The sequence below is a fragment of the Ursus arctos genome, unplaced genomic scaffold (assembly GCF_023065955.2).
Source record: "Ursus arctos isolate Adak ecotype North America unplaced genomic scaffold, UrsArc2.0 scaffold_9, whole genome shotgun sequence".
In the NCBI taxonomy this organism is placed as follows: Eukaryota; Metazoa; Chordata; class Mammalia; order Carnivora; family Ursidae; genus Ursus; species Ursus arctos.
Window position 1 is genome coordinate 41,027,872 of NW_026623111.1, and position 24,562 is coordinate 41,052,433.

The 24,562-nt window shown below is 40.9% G+C and overlaps 1 long non-coding RNA gene across 1 annotated transcript in view; it reads left to right on the top strand.

Moving 5' to 3' along the window:
* Positions 1-986: 986 nt before the first annotated feature.
* LOC113262501 (uncharacterized) overlaps positions 987-24,562 on the top strand; it is a 31,744-nt gene continuing 8,168 nt past the window's right edge. Inside the window, exons 1-2 of the long non-coding RNA XR_006410595.3 lie at positions 987-1,480; positions 11,977-12,105. This is a non-coding gene — a long non-coding RNA (uncharacterized LOC113262501). The remainder of the gene's footprint in view (positions 1,481-11,976; positions 12,106-24,562) is intronic.

The window sequence follows — 24,562 nt, forward strand, 5'->3', positions numbered from 1 at the left end:
TGAGGGTAAAAACCTATACTGTAATGAAATAAGATTAACAATGAAATTAGAATTTTATTAGCTTTATATGTCACATAGACCTGGATTTGAACTGTCAAAACAAGCAACAAGAAAAGATATTCTGAAGGCAGCCCTGCCAATCAACCAGGAGAAATGGAACAGCGTCCTATCCAAATCATCATCGGCTTCCAATTCCTGCAGCACGTCCCTTAGGCCTTGTGCAGGACGCAAGTGGGCCCCCGCACGGGTAACCGCCTGTACTCTGGACCGGCAGGTAGTAGCCGAAAACACCACTTGGGGTCGGGAGGCCCCGCCTGGAACAGGACCTAGCTGAGGGCAGAAGGGCCGAGATGGCCCGAGGCCGCCGAGAGGTCAGCGAGAGGGGCCGGGCCACCGCGGCCTGCAGGCCTCAGGCTTCGCATCCTCTCAATCAGCTGCCCGGGCTGGCTGCGATCCGAGGAAACGGAGAAAAAAGTCGGGATGCGAGGCTGGAGGCAGAGTCGGGCGCCCCTTGGAAACCACACTGAGTTTTGTTACCCCGGGGCCTCGAGCTTCAGCGCTGCTACCTGGGTCTGGCAGGCGCCGAGGTGCCCTATGCAAATGGTTCACTATTACGGGACAAAGAAATACTTCAAATGGCCCTTTGTAACCTTCTATAGAAAATCGAGGTACTCTGCATGACAAAGCACAATTAAGCTTTCTATTCAGGAGTTCTGCAGCTGGTAGCCCATTGGGAAAGTGGGAGGAAACGCGAATATATTAATAGTGTGGCAAAAGTTTTTGTGTGCGTGTCCTTTTCTGGGTCGGGGGGGAGGGGCGGTGGGTGGACCCGGAGGGGAAGAAGGCTCCGCCTTGGATCCTTGCCACCTGAACCACGTCGTCTCTGCCCACGTGGAAAGCCCCGCTCGTCTGGCAGCCTGGGCCTTCGGAACGGCCGCGGCGACCCCCGAGCGCGAAGCTCGGCTGGGCGGACTCTGCGGGCGCCAGCGCCCCGGGCGGGGCGGGACGCGTGCCCCAGCCCGGCCTCCTCGTCCCCTCCAGGCTGGGCCGAGACCCGAGGCCTGGCTGTCCCTGGTCGCCGCGCAAGGGGAAGGCTCCCAGCCCTGGTGCTCCGCCCAGACACCTCGGCAGGCGGTGCGCCCCGGAGTGCGCCAGGGGCTTTCGGTCGTGGGACGGACCTGTGGGGAGAGCAGAGCCAGACTTCCCTTCAGTTCCAATTTTCTCCGCCCCTCCTCCCCCATAGCTGAGGTTCATCTCCTAATCGTTCATTTTTTACAGTCCCCAGGGAGAATGTTTTGCTTCTTAGCAAATAAGTGTCCTTAGCCAACCGTGCTGGTTATTCTGTTTGCCCTGCAAGATCCTTCTCCACCCTCCTCTGACCTGACCGGTGCCGGCAGACACCGCCGTTTGTGGATTGTATTATTTCCTCTGTGACCTGCACCTCCTGCAGCCCCTTGGATCTGGCTTCCACTTGGGTTTGGTGAGTGGCACTGTGAATAACAGAGCAGCCTAAGGAGGGAGAAGCAGAGATGTGTTGGTTCTTTCCGGGGATGTTTCTGCTGCACTGTTCCAGTTCTGACAGTTACTGCTACTCTCTAGAAATTTCCTTTCTGAGAGCCTGTTTTCCAAGGCTCCAGCTACAATCAGGCTCCCCTGCACCTTCATGGAAAAGGGTGGAAATGCTTTCTGGCCTCTACTGGTCCCTAGGTGCATCAACATTCTTATTCGTTCCCTCAGCGCTAAACACATCTCTGCAAATAGTCATTTTGTTGAAATATTTCTTCAAAAATCCCAGCTCAATGCAGTTGCCTAGAGGCTGACCAGCCATGTTACACTTGAGTCAATCTCTTCTGCCAGGTCAATTGTCTCCTCATTTTTGCTGGGACAGCCCCTGTGAGAGAAGTTGTCCCAGCCCATTCCATCTCAGACAGCTTTGACCACTAGGAACACTTCCTTGTGTTGAATCAGAATCTTCCCTCATAATTTCTATCCATGGGTCCTATCTAGTTCTTTCCCCCCAGGGGGCTTCTAGGTGTCTTCTTCTGTTTCCCCAGCTGTGAGGGCCTTGAGGATAGCAACTATATCCTCAGGATTGGTCACAACGCCTGGCATATAGTAGATGCCTGATAAATACTAGCTGAGTCAATGCATCAGTCTGCTTCCAAGTCTCCACCTCAAACATGGAGGTTGCCTCGAACATGGAGGTTAGAAACAGCTATATTTCATGGTAGTTGTATATACATATATGTGATGAATATAATGTATAGGATAAATATATACAAAGAGAGAGAGAGAGAGGGAGAGAAGTTTCTGGAATCAGTCTGCATGCCCTCCCATTTACTAGCAGTGTGTCTTTGAGCAATTCACTTAACTTCTCTAGCTTCCATTTTCCTCATTTGTAAAATGGGGATAATTAATAGTACTTTCCTTATGGGTGTTGAGGGTTTTTTTTTTTTTTTTTAAGATTGACTTATTTATTCATGAGAGACAAAGAGAGAGAGGGGGAGGCAGAGGCAGAGGGAGAAGCAGGCTCCCGATGGAGCAGGGAGCCCAATGTGGGACTGGATCCCAGAACCCTGGGATCTTAACCGATTGAGCCACCCAGGCACCTGAGTGTTGAGGATTAAATAGGGAAATATGTATGAAGATATATACATATCTAGATAAATTAGAGAAAGCCTAACTGGAAAAGTAACTTTGGAATAAAGACCTGAAGGAAGTGTGGAGAAAATGACCATATGGCTTGCTGGAGCAAGAGAATTCCCAACAGACGTAGCAACAGGTGCAAAGGTGTGGGTGGAAACAAGGCTGAGATGGCTGAGAAACAGTGAAGAGGCAGAGTGAGTGCAGAAAGTATGTGTCTGTGGGTGGTGGACGGAGGCCAGAGTGATGATGGATCCTATAGGTCATAGTAAGGGCGTGGGCTTTTAGTTTTAGTTAACTGGGAAGCTTTTGGAGGATTTTAGGCAGAGGAGTGAAATGCTACACCTTATGACTAATCAGGGATATTTGGCTGTGGTATTAAAAGAAGTAGGGACGTTAAGTTGTGTAAGAGGTGATGGTGGCGTGGACTGGGGTGGAGGTAATGGGAGTGGGGAGAAGTGCCGAATTCTTGGGTTTGATTTGGTAGAGTGGCCAGGATTTTCTGAAGGACTGAATCTGAGGAGTAAGAGAAAGAGAAGGGTCAAGCAGGACACCAAGGTGTTTACCTCATGCATTTAGAAGAGAAAAAGTTGCCATTAAGAATGTAGGAGGAACAAATTTTAGGAGATGTTAAGTTTGAGATGCCAGCTGGACATCAAAGTGATATCAGGATATCATGAAGGCAATTGCGGAAAAAATCTGAAGTTCTGAAGTAAGATCCAGACTGGAGAACTGAATAGAGATGTCATGAATATAATGATGATATTAAAGCCATGACAAGGTGAACTCATAAGAGAGTGAGTAGAGAGTAAAAAGGGAAGAAGCCTAAGGACTGAGCACTGGAGACTCAAAAATCTAAGACTTACAAGTATAGGAAAAAGTCACGGAGATGAGAAAGAACCAGCAGACAGGGAGACAATGAGGGGAGTTGTCTGACTGACCCACTTCCTGCCTGGAGAAAGTTTCGGGCGCTCAGGAGGGTAACCTGAACAAAGTCCGGCAGTTTCCCTGAATTCTGAAGAGACAGAATGCAGAAGCAGAATTCAGAAGCCACCAAGGTGGCCAGAATTCATAAGACACAGTACCCATGCAGTAGCAAATTGCTCAGAAAGAAAGCTCTAGAAATCTGTAGAAATTTCCCTTCAGGTTTTCAGCTGAGTATTCATCAGTACTTGCACATAAAGAATCTACCTGAAGCCAGAGAAAGAATACCACAAAGAAGCAGGCTGAACAGGGGCTCAGTGGGTTTGTTGGCTGCCCTCCGTGCAGGTCATGATCCCAGGTTCCTGGGATGGAGCCCCACATCTGGCTCCCTGCTCAGAGGGGAGCCTATTTCTCCCTCTCCCTCTGTCTCCGCCCAGCTCTTGCTCTCAAGCTCTCTCTCTCAAGTAAATAAATAAAATCTTAAAGAAGAAGCAGCAGCAGCAACAGCAGCAGCAGCAGCAGCAGAAGCAGCAGCAGCAGGCTGAATGATTCAGCACCTCACACGTGCCTGGTAATGCTGTGTTCCCTCTGGCCAGAATGAAAGACCTCCTAACAGACAGGGGTCTTTTCATGCAAATGGAGTACTCAGAAAGGTATTGCCTCAGTAGTAGGGCAAAATTAGCACTGGACTAAAAAGGTTGCTCACGTCCCACCTAACAAAGCCTACAAGCAAGTCTCAAAAGGATCAAACTGTTTCCAAGTAGACTAACTGCATCCCAGAGTGAAGCTCAAAATTATTTAAAGGAATTTTAAAAAACCCTAGCACCCTAGAAGGTAAAATTCATGCAATCAAAACATACCAGGAATGAAAAGAAGCTGCAAATTATGACAACGAGAAGAAAAATCAGTCAATAGAAATAGACAAGAAATGACACATTTGGTAAAATTAGTAGACAAAGACATTAAAACAATCATTACATTTAAAAATCCCCTCCATATACAGTTGACCCTCAAACAATGTGGATTTGAACTGCACAGGTCAACTTATAGCTGGGTTTATTTTGATAAACACAGTACAGTAAATGTATTTTCTTTTCCTTATGATTTTCTTAATAACATTTTCTTTTCTCTAACTTATTTTATTGTAAGAATGTAGTATATAATACATATAACATACCAAATATGAGTTAATTCACTGTTTATGTTCTCCGTACGGCTTCTAGTCAACAGCAGGCTGTCAGTAGTTAAGTTTTGGGGAGTCAAAAGGTATATATAGATTTTCAACAGTGTGGGGGGGGGTCAGGTCCCCAACCCCTGCATTGTTCAATGGTCAGCTATATTCAAGAAGGTAGAGGAAAGCATGAGCATGGTAATGAGAGATCTGGAAATTATTTTAAAAAGAGCTGAATCAAAATTATGGAATTGGGAAATACAATGCCTGAGATGAAAACCACAGCAGATGTGATTAACGACCACAAGACACTGTAAATAAAAGATTAGTGACCTTAAGGACAGCCATCGAGACTGTCCACAGCAAACTATGGTGAGATAAAAAACTGAAAATAAAAGACCAGGTATAATATCAAGTGGCCTATACATGTTATTGGAGTTCCAGAAGGAATTGAAAGAAAAAGACAAAGGGGCAGAAAAAACATTTAGAGAAACCATGGGCAAAACCTTTCCAAATTTGTTGAAAACTATACTGATCCAAGAAGTTCAACAAACTCCAAGCAGGAGAAACATGAGGAAAACTACCCCAAGGCACATCCTAATCATAATGATAAACAGAAAATCTTAAGAGCAGCTAGAGAAAAGAAGACGTTATATACAAAGGAACAAAGATAAGGATGACAGTCAGTATGTCATCAGGAAGGATGCAAGCCAAAGACAGCAGTGCCTTCTGTCTTTAAACTACCGAAAGAATCAAACAGTCAACCAGAATTCTAAACTCAGCAAAAATACCTTTCAGAAACAAATGTTGAATGAAGACTTCTTCATACATACAGTGAAGAAAGACTTCAGCATCAGCACATCATCACTACAAGAAATGTTAAAGAAAGTCTTTCAGTCAGAAGGAAAATGATATCAGAGAGAAATCTACGTATATCCATAGGAGTGAAGAACACCGGACATAGTAACTATGTGAGGGAAATATAGAATACGTTTTAGAAAATTTCCTTAAAATGAGAATTGACCATTGGGCACCTGGGTGGCTCAGTTGGTTAAGTGTCAGCCTTTGGCTCATGAGGGTCATGATCTCTGGGTCTTGGGGTTGAGTCCCACGTTGGGATCTTTGCTCAGCGGGGAGTCTGCATCTCCCTCTCACTCTTCCTTCCTCTGTGCTCTCCCTCACTCTCTCTCTCAAATAAACAAATAAAATCTTAAAAAAAGAGAGAGAATTGACTTTTTAAAGCAACATAATGTATTATGGAGTTTAAAACATATAGTTGATTCTTGTTATTCGTGTAGTTATGTTCTGTTCTTTTTCAATTAGTTAACATATCATGTATTATTGGTTTCAGAGGTGGAGGTCTGTGATTCATCAGTCTTATATAATGCCCAGTGCTAATTACATCACATTCCCTCCTTAATGTCCATCACCCAGTTAGTCCATTGCCTCACCCCCGCCAGCAACCCTCAGTTTGTTTCCTATGATTAAGCATCTCTTATGGTTTGTCTCCCTCTCTGGTTTCATCTTGTTTTATTTTTTCCTCTTTTCCCCTATAATCCTCTGTTTTGTTTCTTAAATTCCACATATCAGTGAGATCATATGATAATTGTCTTTCTCTGGTTGACTTCTTTTGCTCAGGATATTACCCTCCAGTTTCATCCATGTCAATGTAATGGTAAGTATTCATCCTTTCTGATGGCTGAGTAATATTCTATTGTATATATATGCCACATCTTCTTTAGTCATTCATCTGTTGATGGACATCTGGGCTCTTTCTAGAGTTTGGCTATTGTGGACGCTGCTGCTATAAACATTGGGGTGCACGTGCCCCTTTGAATCACTATGTTTGTATCCTTTGGATAAATACCTAGAAGTGCTATTGCTGGGTCCTAGGGTAGCTCTATTTTTAGCTTTTTGAGGAACCCCCATACCGTTTTCCAGAGTGGCTGCACCAGTTTGCATTCCCACCAACAGTGTAGGAGGGTTCCCTTTTCTCCATGTCCTCACCAGCATCTGCCATTTCCTGACCTGTTAATTTTAGCCATTCTGACTCGGGTGAGGTGGTATCTCATTGTGGGTTTGATTTGTATTTCCCTGATGCCAAGTGATGTTGAGCGTTTTTTTCATGTGTCTGTTGGCCATTTCAATGTCTTCTTTGGAGAAATGTCCTTTCATGTCTCATTTGTTGACTGGATTATTTGTTCTTTGGGTGTTGAGTTTGGTAAGTTCTTTATAGATTTTGAATACTAGACCTTTATCTGATATGTCATTTACAAATACCTTCTCCCATTCTGTCTGTTGTCTTTTGGTTTTGTTGACTGTTTCCTTTGCCGTGACAAAGCTTTTTATCTTGATGAAGTCCTAATAGTTTATTTTTGTCTTTGTTTCCCTTGCCTTTGGAGACTTGTCTAGCAAGAAGTTGCTGTGGCTGAGGTCGAAGAGGTTGCTGCCTGTGTTGTCTTTTAGGATTTTGATGAATTCCTGTCTTACATTTAGGTCTTTCATCCATTTTGTGTCTATTTTTGTGTATGGTGTAAGGAAATGGTCCAGTTTCATTCTTCTGCATGTGGCTGTCCAGTTTTTCCAACACCATTTATTGGAGAGACTGTCTTTTTTCCATTGGATATTCTTTCCTGGTTTGTCGAAGATTAGTTGACCATAGAGTTGAGGGTCCATTTCTGGGTTCTCCATTCTGTTCCACTGATCTATGTGTCTGTTGTTGTGCCAGTACCATACTGTCTTGGTGATTACAGCTTTGTAATAGAGCTTGAAGTCTGGGATTGTGATGACACCAGCTTTGGTTTTCTTTTTCAACATTCCTCTGACTATTGGGGGTCTTTTCTGGTTCCACACAAATTTTAGGATTATTTGTTCCAGTTCTGTGAAAAAAGGTGATGGTATTTTGATAGGGATCACATTGAATGTGTAGATTGCTCTAGGTAGCATAGACGTTTTAATAATATTTGTTATTCCAATCCATGAGCATGAAATGTTTGTCCATTTCTTTGTGTCTTCCTCAGTTTTTTTCATGAGTATTCTGTAGTTTTCTGAGTACAGATCCTTTGCCCCTTTGGTTAGGTCTATTTCTAGGTATTTTATGGTTTTTGGAGCAGTTGTAAATGGATTGATTCCTTCATTTCTCTTTCTTCTTCTTCATTGTTAGTGTGTAGAAATGCAACTGACTTCTGTGCATTGATTTTATATCCTGCAACTTTGCTGAATTCCTTTATCAGTTCTAACAATTTTTGGATGGAGTCTTTTGGGTTTTCTACATAAAGTATCATGTCATCTGTGAACAGTGAAAGTTTGACTTCTTCTTTGCCAATTTGGATGCCTTTTATTTCTTTTTGTTGTGTGATTGTTGAGGCTAGGAATTCCAGTTGAACAACAATGGTGAGAGTGGGCATCCCTGCTGTGTTCCTGAGCTGAGAGCTTTTCCCCGTTGAGGTTGATATTCACTGTGTGGTTTTCATATATGGCTTTTATGATATTGAGGTATTTCCTTCTATCCCTACACTGTGGAGAGTTTTTATCAAGAAAGGATGCTGTATTTTGTGGAATGTTTTTTCTCCACCCATTGAGAAGATCATATGGTTCTTGTCCTTTCTTTTATTAATACAGTGTATCACATTGATTAATTTATGGATGCTGAACCACTCTTGCATCCCAGGAATAAATCCCACTTGGTCGTGGTGAATAATTCTTTTAATGTACTATTGGATCCTATTGGCTAGGATCTTTGTAAGAATTTTGGCATCCATGTTCATCAGGGCTATTGGTCTGTAATTCTTCTTTTTGGTGGGGTCTTTGTCTCATTTTGGGATCGAGGTAATGTTGGCCTCATAGAATGAGTTTGGAAGTTTTCCTTTCATTTCTATTTTTTGAAACAGTTTCAGAAGAAAAGGAATTAATTCTTTATTTGTTTGGTAGAGGGCACCTGTATGGCTCAGTTGGTTAAGCCGCCATGTATTTGAGTTCTTTCCAAATTTCCTCTTGTAATTGAATTCCAGTTTCAAAGCATTGTGGTCTGAAAATATGCAGGGAATGATCTCAATCTTTTGGTACTGGTTGAGATCTGATTCGTGACCCAGGATGTGATCTATTCTGGATTATGTTCCCTGTGCACTTGAGAAGAACGTGTATTCTGTTGCTTTCGGATGAAATTCTCTGAATTTATCTGTGAAGTCCATCTGGCCCAGTGTGTCATTCAAAGCCTTTGTTTCCTTGTTGGTCTTCTGCTTAGATGATCTGTCCATTGCTGTGAGTAGGGTGTTAAAGTCCCCTACTAATATTGTATTATTATCAATGTGTTTCTTTAATTTTGTTATTAATTGGTTCATATATTTGGCTGTTCCCAAGTTAGGGGCATAAATACTTACAATTGTTAGATCTTGGTGGATAGACCATTTTATTATGATATAGTGTCCTTCCTCATCTCTTATTACAATCCTTGGCTTAAAATCTAGTTTGTCTGATATAAGGATGGCTACTCCAGCTTTCTTTTGATGTCCATTAGCATGATAAATAGTTCTCCATCCCCTCACTTTCAATCTGGAGGTGTCTTTGGGTCTAAAATGAGTCTCTTGAGGTACATGGGTTGTTCAATCAGTTAAGCATCTGACTTTGGCTCAGGTCATGATCCTAGGGTCCTGCCTGGGATCCAGCCCTGCATCTCTCTACAAGAGACTTATTTTTTTAAAAGATTTTATTTATTTATTTGTCAGAGAGAGAGACAGAGAGAGCACAAGCAGAGGGAGTGGCAGGCAGAGGGAGTAGGAGAAGCAGGCTCCCTACTGAGCAGGAAGCCTGACTCGAACTCGTTCCCAGGACCCTGGGATCATGACCTGAGCCAAAGGCAGATGCTTAACTGACTGAGCCACCCAGGCATCCTTTTTTTTTTTTTTTTAATCCAATCTATTACCCTATGTCTTTTGATTGAAGCATTTAGTCCATTTGCATTCAGAGTAATTATTGAAAGTTACTAATTTAGTGCCATCGTATTACCTGTAAAGCTGCAGTTTCTGTAGATTGTCTCTGTTCCTTTCTGGTCTTTATTACTTTTGGGTTGTCTCTTTGCTCAAAGGATCCCCTTTAATATTTCTTGCAGGGCTGGTTTAGTGTTCACACATCCCTTTAGTTTTTGTTTGTCCTGGAAGCTCTTTATCTCTCCTTCCATTCTGAATGACAGCCTTGCTGGATAAAGTATTCTTGGCTGCATATTTTTCCCATTTAGCATCTTGAATGTATCATGGTTGTCCTTTCTGGTCTGCCTGGTCTGCGTGAACAGTTATGCTGCCAGCCCTATGTTTCTACCCTTGTAGGTTAAAGAACTCTTGTCCTAAGCTGCTTTCAGGATTTTCTCTTTATCTCTGAAATTTGCATACTTCACTATTGACCTATTTTTACTTATTTATATTTATATTTTTATTTATTTTTATTGATTTTTGAGGGGGTTTCTCTGTGTCTCCTGGACTTGAATGCCTGTTTCCGTCCCCAGATTAGTGAAGTTCTCAGCTATAATTTGTTCAAATAAACCTTCTGCCCTTCCTTCATCTTCTGGAACCCCTATTATTCAGATATTATTTCACTTTATGGAATCACTGAGTTTTAAAAGTCTCCCTTTGTGATCCAGTAGCTGTCTTTCTGTCTTCTTTTCAGCTTCCTTATTTTCCATCATTTTGTCTTCTATATCACTGACTCTCTCTTCTGCCTTGTTTATCTTCATTTGTCACTGCATCTTAATAATAGCATTTTTAATTTTGACCTGATTAGATTTTAGTTCTTTTGTTTCTACAGTAAGGGATTCTGTAATGTCTTCTATGCTTTTTTCAAGCCCAGCTAGTATCTTTATAATAATTGTTTTAAATTCTAGTTCAGATACCTTACTTATATCCATATTGATTAAATTCCTGGCAGTGAGTACTACCTCCTGTTCTTTCTTTTGGGGTGAATTTCTCCATCTTGTCATTATGTCCAGAAAAGAATAGAAGAAAGAGAGATAAAAGACAATAATACCAACAACAATGGAAAACAAAACAAAACAAACTAGAAGAAAACAATAACAAGACAAAATAAAAAAATCAAACAAGAAACAAAACAGAACAAAACAGAAAACTAGATCTTGGGTATATTTTGGTCTACTTGTTAAAAGAAACTAGATCCCAAAATAGGAAAGAAAGAAAAACTTATATATATACAAAAATAAAATAAAAAACAATACAATGAAAGGAAACCAAAAATAAAAGATACATATATAATGTATATATAAAAATAAAAATTAAAAAAGAATTTAAAAAATTGAAAAAATAAGAAAATAGCTGAAAAAATAAAACTGAAAGACTAAAGAATAAAATAAAGTAAAATAAAATAAATGAACATTATATAATGTGCTAGCCAGCTGTTCCTTGTGCTGATTCTCAGGTGTCTTTGCCCAGATGGAACTGCATCGCCTTTGCCAGGGCACCAGGCTCGGTGTAAGCAGCTCCGGATTGCACCGTGAGATGCTGTTTTGCTCCCTGAAGGCTTTCGGCCCCGACAGGTGAGGGGATGAAGATGGCTGCACCCAGCTCTCTAGCCCCGGAGCTGAAAGTTCGGGCCCCTCCTTCAGTGAGCCCTCACAGAAAAGCAGTCAATCACTTTTGTCTCCCTGATTTCTGTCCCAACTCTGTTCACCCAGCCTGTAACTGAGTACTTTTATCTCAGGCATGTGACTGAGTTTCAAGTCTCCACATTTTAGAGACTCCTGCAGCACCTGCGTCTTTCCTCTCAGTGGAGGGATGGGGGTCTCACCCCACTTCTGCCTCTCGCTGGGCGCCTGTCAGGAGAGGGGTCATGTGACCATGGCGCCGTTTATGGCAACACGGAGCAGAAAGCCGGTGCCTAGACTCACTGTCTTCAGCCAGCTTCCCCACTCCGATGCCTGGGAACGCTGCCACAGTCAGGTACGCCATTCTTCTTGTGACCCCAGGGATCTTGAGACCACACCCCACTTCACCACCTGAGCAGAAAGGGACGTTTAAGCCAGGGACATCCCTCCCACTGTTGCGGACTTCTAAAAGTTCTGATTTTGTGCTCTGCTGCTTATAACACTTGGTGGTAATCCTCCCTAAACCAGCTCCCCTCCCGCTGCCGTATCCTCTGATTTAAGTCTCTGCACCTTCTACCTTCCAAAAAGTGGTCACTTTGCTATTTGTAGAATTGCAGCGTTTCTTTTCTCAGATCTTTGATTGATTTCACAGGTGTTCAGAATGACTCGATAACTGTCTCGCTGAATTGCTGGGGCCAGATGAACTTGGAGTCCCTGTTCCGCCGCCATCTCTTAACTCCTCCCCCCAAGACTTCACCTCTTAATATCATCACATTGAAGGGTAAGCTTTCAACATATGAATTTATAATCTTCTTGCACTTAGGAACCCTAAGCAATAGTTGGGGGCATTTTTTTTGTTGTTGTTGTGGTAAAATATATCTGGTAAAATTTACCCTTTTAACTATTTTTAAAAAGATTTTATTTATTTATTTAAGAGCGAAAGAGACAGAGCATGAGCAGGGGGAGGGACAGAGAAATAAGAAGAAGCAGACTCCCTGCTCACTGGGGACCTCTACTTGGGTTTGATCCCAGGACCTGATCATGACCTGAGCTGAAGTCGGATGCTTAACCAACTGAGCCACGCAGGTGCCCCCCATTTTAGCTAAATTGACTGTACATATTAGTGACATTAAATACTTTCATATTGTTGTGCAACCATTACCACCATCTTACAATGATCTCCAGGACATTTTCATCTTCCCAAGCTGCAACTCCATAGCCATTAAACAATACCTCCCCAGGACCCCTCACCTCAGCCCTGGCAGCCATCATTCTACTTTTTGACTCATAATTTGACCATTCCAGGTACTCATATGAATGGAATTACATAATATATGTCCTTTGTGACTGACATTTTTCACTTAGCATAATGTTTTCAAGGTTCAATCTATGTTGTAGCTTATGTCAGAATTTCTTTCCTTTTTCTACTTTATGGCTATTGTGAATAATGCTACTATGAACCTGGGTGTACAAGTGTCAGTTTGCATATCTGCTTTTACTTCTTTTGCTATACAACCAAAAGTGGAATGGCTGGATCATGTGGTAACTCTATGTGTAACTTTTTTAAGGAATTGCCATACCGTCTTCCACGGCAGCTACACCATTTTATTTTATTTTATTTTTTTTTTTAAAGATTTTATTTATTTATTTGACAGAGATAGAGACAGCCAGCGAGAGAGGGAACACAAGCAGGGGGAGTGGGAGAGGAAGAAGCAGGCTCATAGCAGAGGAGCCTGATGTGGGGCTCGATCCCAGAACGCCAGGATCACGCCCTGAGCCGAAGGCAGACGCGCTTAACCGCTGTGCCACCCAGGCGCCCCAGCTACACCATTTTATATTCTCACCTGCAATGCACAAGGATTCCAATTTCTCCATATCCTTACCGACACTTACTTGTTTCTTATTTGTTTTGGTTTTTGATAGTAGCCATCCTAGTGGGTATGCAGTTGTATCTCACTGTGGTTTTGATTTACATTTCCCTAATGATTACTGATTTGGGGCATCTTTTCTTTTTTTAAAAAAATATTTTATTTATTTATTTGAGAAAGAGAGAGAGAGGGAGAAGGAGAGTGAGAGTGAGAAGCAGACTCCCAGCTGAGCAGAGAGCCCCGCGTGCTCAATCCCAGGACCCTGAGATCATGACTTGAACTGAAGGCAGATGCCCAGCCGACTGAGCCATCCAGGCGCCCTTGAGCATCTTTTCATGTGCTCATTGGCATTTATATATCTTCTTCGGAGAAATGTCTATTCAAATCTTTTGCCTATTTCCTAATCAGGTTGGATGCTCTTTACTGTTGGGTTTTAAGAGTTCTGTATATATTCTGGATATCATTATCTTATCAGATATTTGATTTGCATGTATTTTCTCCCATTTCTTCAGTTGCCTTTTCACTATGTTGATACTGTTCTTCAATGAACAAAAGTTTTAATTTTTTAAAAAACATTTTCATTTTATTTATTTATTTGAGAGAGAGAGAGAGGGCACAAGTAGACAGAGAGGCAGGCAGAGCAAGAGGGAGAAGCAGGCTCCCCACTGAGTAGAGAGCCTGATACGGGGCTGGATCCCAGGACTCTGGGATCACGACCTGAGGCAAAGACAGATGATTAACAAACCGAGCCACCCAGGCACCCCCAAAAGTTTAAGTTTTGATGAAGTCAAACTTAATTTTGCTTTGTTTCTATGCTTTTGGTGTCATATGCAAAAAATTATTGCCAAATTCAATGTCATCAAGCTTTTCCCTTATATATTCTTTTAAGAATTTTATAGTTTCATCTCTTATGTTTGGGTCTTTAATCTATTTTGAATTTATTTATTTTTAAAATAATTTTTATAATTTTGATTGAAAAACTACATAACATAAAATTTACTGTCTTAAGGTATGGGGGTTTATGGCTTCAACATATGAAATTGAGGGGGACACAATTCAACCCATAATGGGAGGATTTCCACCCTTAGCCTGTATTGACATTTGCAATCCAAAGTGATCTTTAAGCAAATATTCTTTAATTATCTGATTTATCTGCATAAATCTCTTGAACAAATTGAGCCAAAACCAACCAACCAACCAAACAAACAAACAAACAAACAAACTCTGGCTTCTTTCCTTTCATGGTATATTTTATGATCTGTGTAACTGCAGTGATTAATCCCCTACTCACCCCTGAAACCCCCATCACTCTACTTGGCTTCTCCTCAAAGAAACAACATGAAGAGTCACTAAACTAGGAATTTCTGTATATTTTAGTCACACATATACTCTGAAATGGCTTCTTTAGAGGCGCCTGGGTGGCTCAGTTGGATAAGCATCTGACTCTTGATTTCAGTTCAGGTCATGATCTCAGGGTCATGAGATTGAGTCCTGCGTTGGACTCCGTGTTCAGCAGGGAGTCTGCTTGTCCCTCTCTCTCTGCCCCTCCACCTACTCTCTCCCTCTCTCTCTCTCTCTCAAATAAATGAATAAATAAAAATTTTAAAGTATCTTCTTTAAAAATTATGGTAAAAACACATATCAGTGAATTTACCATGATGACCATATTTTGGTATACAGTTCAATAGCATAAAATACTATTTCACATTGTGGAACAGAGCCCCAGAACTTTTTATCTTGCAGAACTGAAACTCTGTACCCACTGAACAACAACTCCCTTTTCCCTCTCACCCAAGCCCCTGGTAAACACCATTCTACTTTCCATATCAGTGAATCTGACTACTTTAAACCCCTCATAGAAGTGGAATCATACAGTATTTGTTCTTTTGTGTCTGCCTGTATGGTGTGGATGGGGGTCTTTGTGCTTCGTCCTGCATGACCAACTACCCTGACCTACATGTGCGCCGGCCGCCTAAAGAATGTTGTTGGTGAGACTTGTGCTGCCTTAGTGAACTTGGAGCCTGATCAGTTGACATGAGCTGGCCTCCAGGACAGATTTGGCCCTTCTGGTCTGGACCCCAAGAGCTGTACATCTTACCTCGGATCCCCTCCAGCGCCACGCTGGGCTCGTCCCCCAGAATGGAATCCGGGAGGGGAAGCAAGCACACCTAGCCCAGACTCCCTGTAAACGTAAAGACATGATAACACAGGAATGCAGCTTGCTCCAGACTGCACGTAGGCAAACAAATGTTTAACTTCAGACCCGGTCATTTGCCCTATAAATACAGCCCTTATGGGGTTGGTCGTGGGAAGCCTCACCTGAGGGGAGGACGCTCTGATGAGGCCTTTCAATTGGGACTGGCTGTCTCCACAGGGCTTCCCCGGCTAAGGAGATTGGATGTTGTAAGTCCGTGATTTGATGTCATTTTGTCTTATGCTCCTTTACTGCTTACTATTGCCCTCATCTATGAGCAGATTTCCCTTTCGTTCTTTTCTGTGTCTATTAGATTTTTATAATATCAATAAAGTGGTTTTTCCCCTTCAAAACTGAGAGGGCAGCTGCTGTGAATCTTTTGTTTAGAACACTGCCTTATTTCACTTAGCATGATGTTTTCAAGGTTCATCCATTTTGTAGTATGTGAAAGTTTGCGTGGTATCCCACCGTGTGTATAAACCACATTTTATTCATCAACTCATCCCCTGATGGGCATTTGGGTTGCTTCCACCTCTTGGCTGTTGTGAATAGTGCTGCTGGGCATATGGGTGTGCAAATGTCTCTTTGAGATCCTGCTTTAATTTCTTGTGGATATATATCTAGAAGTAAGGATTGCTGGGTCATAGGGTAGTTCTATTTTTAATTTCTGAGGAACCGCCATACTGTTTTCCATAGTGGTTGTACCATTTTTTTTTTTTTACCATCCCACCAACAGCGTGGAAGGATTCCAACTTTCCATATTCCTGCAAATACTTGTTATTTTCTGCAATTTGTTTTTTTGTAGTAGCTATCTTAATGGTGTAATGTTTCATTGTGATTTTGATTTGCATTTGTCTAATGATTAGGGATATTGAACATCTTTCTGTATACATGTTGGCTATTTGTACATCTTTTTGGGAGAAATTTCTATTCAAGTCCTTTGCTCATTTTTAAATTGGGTTATTTGATTTTTTTGTTGTTCAGTTGTAGGAATTCTAAATATATTCTGAATATTGTTTACTTGTAGGAATTCTGAATATATTCTGAATTGTGTCCCTTACGAGATATACGATTTTCATAGGTTTTCTCCCATTCTGTGGGCTGCCTTTCACTTTGTTGATTCTGTTCTTTGATGGACTAAAGTTTTTAAATTTTTTTTGTGTTCCTGTTTGCCTATTTTTTTCTTTCATTGCTTATGCTTTTGGTGTCATATCCAAGAAATCATTACTGAATCCAATGTCATAAAGATTTTTCCTATGATTTCTTCTAAGAGTTATATATTTTTAAGTCTTATATTTAGGTCTTTAATCCATTTAGGGTTAATGTTTGTTTATGGTGTAAGGTAAGTGTCCAACTCTATTCTTTTGTATGTGGATATCCATTTTTCCAAACTGGATATTCAGTTGAAGATACTGTCCTTTCTCCATTGAATGCTCTTGGCACGCTTGTTGAAAATCATTTGAGCGGCCCCTGGCTGGCTCAGTCAGTAGAGCACGTGACTCTTGATCTCCAGGTTAGGGGTTCGAGCCCCAAGTTGGGTGTAGCGGGTACTTAAAAATTTTTTTAAAAACTTTAAAAAAAGAAAGAAAAAAGAAAAATCATTTGACATTTATTTGTGGGTCATCTGTTCTATTCTATTGTTCTGTACGTCTGTCTTTCTGCCAGTAGCACTGTTTTGATTACCATAGCTTTGTAGTTAATTTTTGAAATCAGGAAGTATGAGACTTCCAATTTTCTTCTTTTTCAATATTTCTTTGGCTATTTGGAGTCCCTTGAGATTTTATATGAATTTTAGGATGGATTTTCTATTTCTGCAAAAAATGCCATTAGGATTTTGATAGGGATTACATTGCACATGTAGATTGTTTTGGGCAGTACTGACATCTTACGTCTTCCACTCCATTAATATGGTATGTTTCTCCATTGATTTGTGTCTTTAATTTCTGTCAGCAGTTTTATAGTTTTCAGTATACAGGTCTTTTGGGGGGCCATGTTAAACAGCAAAATCACCAACAAGTACAAAATGTGAAAAAGTGGCACTAATAGGTCACAAATTGGACACTTGTTTACAATATAAGAGATGAGACAAATAAGCCTGAACATTGCCTTATTCTGCCTTGAATGGCACCTTGGATGACTCTAATTGTCCCTCCTCTATGTACGTCCACAAATGAGCTAAAAAGGGCCATAAGTATTAGATTTTGTGGGTTACAAGTACATTTCCACAGAAGCTGGAAGGGAAGCTTCCACTGAAGAATACTGTTGTGAGGTTCTTATACAATAGGTAAAGTCCTTACACTATAAGTGGTATAATACTGTATTTATACTACAGTTGGTATAATATTTTTTGAAGGGTGACTATGGTAATAAGGATGCAATCTCTAAACCCAAATGCAGTAACCAAACCAAGCCAAAACAAAACAGAAGAAACAAAATGAGATGCAACTAATAAGCTAATAAAGACTATATAAAATGGAATAATAAAAAGTAATGCTAGTAAGATATTAAGGACTATGGGAACTAAACAGTTCATTAATGAAAACATAATGATGGAAGAAAGAAATAGACTGAATTTGAAGTATTGTTTTGTATTCTGAGCATATTATTATTATTATATTTTATTTATTCATTTGAGAGAGAGAGACAGAGCACAAACAGGGAGAGAGGCAGAGAGAGAGAGAGAGAAGCAGACTCCCTGCTGAGCTGGAAGCCCGATATGGGGCTCCATCCTAGGACCTGAAGATCACAACCCGAGCCAAAGGCAGACATTTAACCACCAGAGCCACCAGGCACCCCTGTTCAGAGCATATTATAAGAAGGACAAACTGGAATTTCTTCTGGAGAGGACAGCCAGGGCATGCAGTGTTGGTGTTTGTTTCCCCTTCTTCTAAGAACAGTGATGGATCTATCCTCTCCTTACATAACCCTAATCACCAAGAGCTTATATTGTTGAGGAATAACTGCTCTGGCATAAGGCAGTTTTTAGGCTAGGAAGCATTTTTCCCCATGTGATTAGCTTGTGATGATGAGCTGCTGTCACCATGCTGGAATGGTTTGTGTTGTGTTTGAAATCAACTTACACAAGGCTACTTCCTAAGTAATGCCAACCTATTTCCATGGAATTAACTAAGAGAAAACCTCAAAAAACTACTCATGGATTTATGCATAGAGCCAATGTGGACAGCCTTTCTGAAGAGATGAGAAATATATTAGTAAACGTAAGAAGTGGAAAGTCTAAAAACATATCTTTGAAGAAAACATATTTTTAAAAATGCCAGAGAATATAGTCACCCAAATATTGAGATAAAGTTTACTGAGATGGAGTTTTAGAAATGCTAATTCATAAATGTATAATTTCTTCCCCAAACTGTAAAGAACTAAGAAAAAAATCACAAAGAATAAAAATAATCACAAAAATGTTAATTCTTGTTATCTGTTTGGGATGATTGTTCTGGAAGACACCAAAAGAAAAGTTGTTCTTGCATTAGTTCTTGAGTAGCATAAGAACTACTACACATGAAGAATGAGTTCTTGGTCAGTGTCTGAATTATTTTTATTTTATTTTTGAATTTATTATTTCCCCTATAGTGTGATACATAGAGACATCTAAGACACAGATATATACAAAATGTTAGTGTTTTTTAGAAACACTTTCCTCCATTTTGAAAGCTTTATAGCACCAAACAATTTCTTTTCAATTGCTTTTATTTCCTGAACTTTCCTTATGAAGTTGAAGTTGGTAAATCTCTTCCTCAATAGCCCGAAGCATGCAGAATCAGGTATGGTCTTAGAGGTGGCCATGCCTTAGCAGAAATTCCATTCCAAACTTCCATTTCTGATAGAAATTATTATTATTTTAAGCAGGCTCCATGCCCAGCATGGAGCTCAACATGGGTCTTGAACTCCTGACCCTGAGATCAAGACCCAAGCTGAGATCAAGAGTTGGACACTTAAAGAACTGAACCGCCTGCGCACCCCCAGAAAGAAATTATTTTAAACTTGATAAAGAATATTTGTCAGACGCTAATGGTAAATATCTTCCTGAGTTGGGAAACATTCACAATATCCCCATTAAGGCTGGGAACGAGAAATGCTGCCCCCTGTAATCATTTTACTTAATGCTTTTCTGTAGAGTCTAGCAAGCCATAAGAAAGGAAAGCGAATCAAGAGGTACCAATATTGAGACACCTGAGTGGCTCAGTTGGTTGAGCCTCGGCCTTCAGCTTGGGTCATGATCTCAGGGTCCTGGGATTGAGTCCTGCATCAGGCTCCTTGCTCAGTGGGGAGCCTGCTTCTCCCTCTGCCTACTGCTCCCCCTGTTTGTGCGCTCTCTCTCCCTCTCTGTCTTTCTGACAAATAAATAAAATCTTTTTTAAAAAAGAGGTACCAATATTAAAAAGGAAGAGATTTAATTATATAATTGTAAATATATGTGTATATATATGTGTGTGTGTGTGTATATATATACATATATATATATATGTATATATATATGAAAACCTAAATTGTTACTCAGACATATAGGAAAAGTTTCCAAAATGTTTCCAAGCTTTTGAACTCATGAAGTCCCGCAGCTCAATAACGTTTCTCAAACAACATATTTGATGGGCAGAGAGCATGTACTTTTCTTTCAGTCTACTGAGAAATTGAGAAACCTGTAAGAAATTATGTAAACAACACATAAATTGTTCTGAAATTAGAATACAGTATTCTTTTAAAAATAAAAGTGATCTATGTAAAATTAAGTAGATTCTGAATTTACAGACTACCTTGTTCTCTAATAGACCTTGAACTTAAAATGAAGAAATATGATGATACCTTTTTTCTTTGTATTCCTTTTAAGCAATACACATAAAATCATATACTTCTCAGACCTCTCATAAAGCTGCACAATTTCATAGGTTATATTTAAAAATAAGCCTTACTTGCAATCTTATCAAGAACCTCAAAACCGAGGTGCCTGAGTGGGTCAGTCGGTTAAGTGTCTGCCTTCGGCCTAGGAGCCCTGCTTCAAAACCGAGGTGCCTGAGTGGGTCAGTCGGTTAAGTGTCTGCCTTCGGCCTAGGAGCCCTGCTTCTCCTTCTGCCTGATGCTTCTCCTGCTTGTGCTCTCTCTCCCTCTGTCAAATAAATAAATAAAACCTTAAAAAAAAAAAAAGAACTTCAAAACTTTTCCACCTTTTTGAAGTGGAATTCGTGGCATGAAAAGAGTACTGAACTAGAAGATAAAGCCTCACTTGGGATTTAGCTTTCGCTCCTTTTCCTATGAGCTGTGTGTCCTTGGGCAATGTTTAACTTCTCTGATCTGTAGTTTCTTTTAGCTGTAAAGTTGAGGGTTGTAAAGATTAAATAGATAACTTACACACAGTGCTTTGCAAGCTATAAAATGCTGTGCAAATATTCCACTTTGAGGCAGGTTTAACCAAATTCCAGCAGCTGCGGAGGATTGAAAATAAAAGATAACATTTTTATATTATCTGCTTTATGCAATAAACAAGAAGATGGCCAGAATGGTAACAGATGTTGTGACTTTGTCATCAGATGTGTGGCCGAAGGAGTGAGGGCTGCTGAACTGAAGAGCCACAAGCTCAGGGTATGGAGCTGAGGCATCAGGATTTACCTCCTGCCCTGTGGGAGTCCTACTGTGTTATCTGGCTTTCAGTAGTGTCAGATTTTTAAAAATATTTTATTTATTTATTTGTTAGAGAGAGAGAGAGAGCACACAAATGGAGGGAGGGACAGAGGGACAAACAGACACCCCACTGAGCACGGAGACCAACGTAGGCTCCACTCGGGGCTGGATCCCAGGACCCAGAGATCACTACCCAAGCGGAAGTCAGACGCTTAACCAGCTAAGCTACCCAGGTGCCCCTCAATGGTGTCAGATTTTTAAAAATATATCTGTTTTATTCACACACAAGTTGTCAATCTTCCCTCACCCATTTTTCTCTCATCATAACATGCCCTTAACCTAAAAACTAGAAAGGGGGCAGGCTGTCTTCTGATGGGCCCTTGGCTAGCTTCTCTACTTGTAGAATCTTTCCAAAGAGGGTTAGGTGGCATTTGGATGTGATCTCAGAAGAAAAGTCAGCACATGTATGGGGGGGTAGGGAGGGGGACAGGGAGGAATCCGAAGCATATGGAAATGGAACAGGAGGACAGCAGACGATTGTTCAACCTTTGAGGCACATACACACTCAAGGTATTGGGTGGCAAGTCTGGATGCCTGTGGGAATTCTCAGAAAAGGATGCACATGACAAGAGAAGTGGGGAGCTGATGCCTAAGTTAGGAAACTGCTCAGGAATGCACAAATTAAGATTGATGTTTGGAACTCCAATTTCCATACTTTCTATTGTTTCTTTTTCGTAATAATGAGTCTGTCTTTCTACCTCTCTTTATTCAATCAAGTAAGACACAGTGAGTTTAATGAGTTTTGATTTTTCCCAGTCAGGAAGACCTGTCAATATTTCATAGGCAAGCAGAAAGAGGCACTAAAAGAACCCTATTAAAATATTTTAGTCACTTCTGAAGATCCAAAGACAGTTTCTTTTTGCAAAGCTTTATTCTCTTTTATGAATTCGTCTCTTCACGGATTTGTCTTTTGTGATCACTCCGAGATCAAACAGCTCATACAATGTAAGTGAGTCAGTTTTACTGATCCAACCCCGTAGCCTGTTGCCTTTGCCTCCCTAGCTGTCAAGCTGCAATTAAGTTGTCAAAAATGTTCAGCTTGCTACCTATTTACAATGTAAACAAATGGTTGTTAATATCAAACTATTTGTGAATACAGGATTTTTGCACATTTTCTTGGCTAAAAGGGCGTCCAAAAAAAAAAAACACCCCCAAAAAAACAACTTCCAAAATCGTTGAGGTTTTTGTCAGAGACATGAAGATTTAATGAGAGTTATGATTTTTGTCATAATAAAGAGTGAAGCAAAGTTTTTGAGAGAGCTGAGCTATTTCATTGTGTTAATCTATAGATATATGTATGATTATTGTAACATCACTGTCTCCATGGATGTGGCTTCAGTAAATTGAAAATGTTACATTTACTTTACATAATTATAAGTGTGCTGTTCTGCACGCTCCTTTAAATTTTTTATTTTATTTTTTCCAGCTTTGTTGAGGTATAATTGGCAAATAAAATTGTGTATATTTGAAGTGTACAACGTAATAATTTGCTCCTTTTGTCTATTTATACTCGCATGAGTACTGGGGAAAAGCTTTCCTTCAAATATAGTGGGGTAGATGTGAATTGCTTTGTAACACCTGGATGTATGAATTGTTACTGTATCTATGTATCTAAATCAAATATTAGTTATATTTTGGAGAATTTCAACCTCTTGTTATGGTCTTCTAAAAATCCAGCTTGGATGGGGTTTTTTGCCCTGTCTAGCAAATGAGGTGAGGCCCAGGCTTTAGTTGGAAGCATTGAGCTTTACTGATATAGCTCTTTTTTTGCTACATGACTCTGTTGTCCAGAACAGTTCTCCCCATCTTTCAGACTCTGATGCTTTGGGCAGGCTCAAAGACACCAAATGTAGACCTCTCCACTGACCAGTAACTCAGCTATAGTGACCCTCCCTGATGTTCCCACGGCTGATGTAGTCAGGCAACACCTCACTGGGATGTTGTCATTTGAGTTAGAGGGAAGGAACTGAAGAGTCATCAGATGGGTATCAGAGAGAATAGCATTCCAGGCAGAAGGTAGAGTCTGTACAAAGGCCCTGAGGCAGGAGCTTACCTGGAATGTTTGAGGAGCAGCAAAGAGGCCAGGTCAGCCACAGGAGAGTAAGTGCTGGGGAGGCTAGTAAAGGCAAGCTCATAGCGGTGTAGGGTTTTGGAGGCCCCTGTTTGCATAAAATGGGGCAAATACTGAAGTGTTTGGAGAATCAGTCTGGCTGTGTGGAGAATAGCCATGGACAATAGAATGTATTTCTCACAGCTCTGGAGGCTGGATATCTGAGATTAGGGTGCTGGCATACTCAGGCAAGGGCCCTTCTGGGTTGTAGACTTTTTGTTATATCCTCAGGTAGCAGAAGGGCCAAGGAACTCTCTGAGGCCTCTTTTAGGGCTCTGCTCTCATGACTTAATCATCTCCCAAAGGCCCCACCTCCTAACACCATCACCTTGGAAGTTAAGATTTCAACATATGAATTTAAGGGGATGGGGAACATAAACATGGAGACCCTAGGAGACATTAAATCTGTAAGCATGTTTCCTGAGCAACTGATATAGGCAAACAGAGCGATTATAAATCAGGCCATATTAAGAAGCATCTCGTGAATGCCTTTTCAGCGTCTTTTGGGTTCTTCTCTCATCCAGACAGCACCTAGGTTTTTCTTCACGGAATCCACTCTTCCTCCTTGGAGTAGTCAGGTGCTTTGGTTAGTGTGGACCCCACCTCTTGCTCTAAAAGAAGGCTTCACTTACCATCAGTCAATCAATGTTTCTTTGGAGACTTCAAGGAGATTCCTAGTAACTGTCCTCTTTTCCCTGCCTAGGTCTGAACAACTGAAAAATAAAACAGAGTAAATATGAAGATTCCCAAACAGCAGTTTTATTGTCCTGGAGGCCAGGATAGGGCATGCAAACTCAGGTCTGTTAACCAAGTTGCCTTACCTATACTCAAACCCAAAATATACAGACTTGGGCACTTGGTCACAGGTCGCTATGGACTTTGGCAGGTCCTGCTGCGTAGAGTAACAGAGGGGAACTCCTGTTCTCTGAGAGGAAGTCTACTCCCAAAAGGAAGGGCAGAGCTGCATAGAACATTCTTATCCAGGCTTTACAAAATTCCAATCAGATGAGTTGGTCCCATCTTCCCCGGAGAAGAGAGAGGCTGGAGAAGCTGGAATTAATCAAAGCAACATCAGGAGTGGGGAAAAGCATTCTCCATGACAAATGCCATTTATTCCTCTTGCCACAGTGATTGGCTCAGGATGGGTAACAACCCAAGCCTAAGCCAATCAACCTGTTGAAATTTCCTACCTTCAAATGGCATTCTTAGTATAGGATAAACAGTCCTAAAATTTGTATGGAACCATGAAAGACTGAATAGCCAAAGCAACACTGAGAAAGAAGAACAAAGCTGGAGGCACCACACTCCTTGATTTTAAAGTATATTACAAAGCTACAGTAACCAATATAGCTTTAGTTACATATACACACACTTT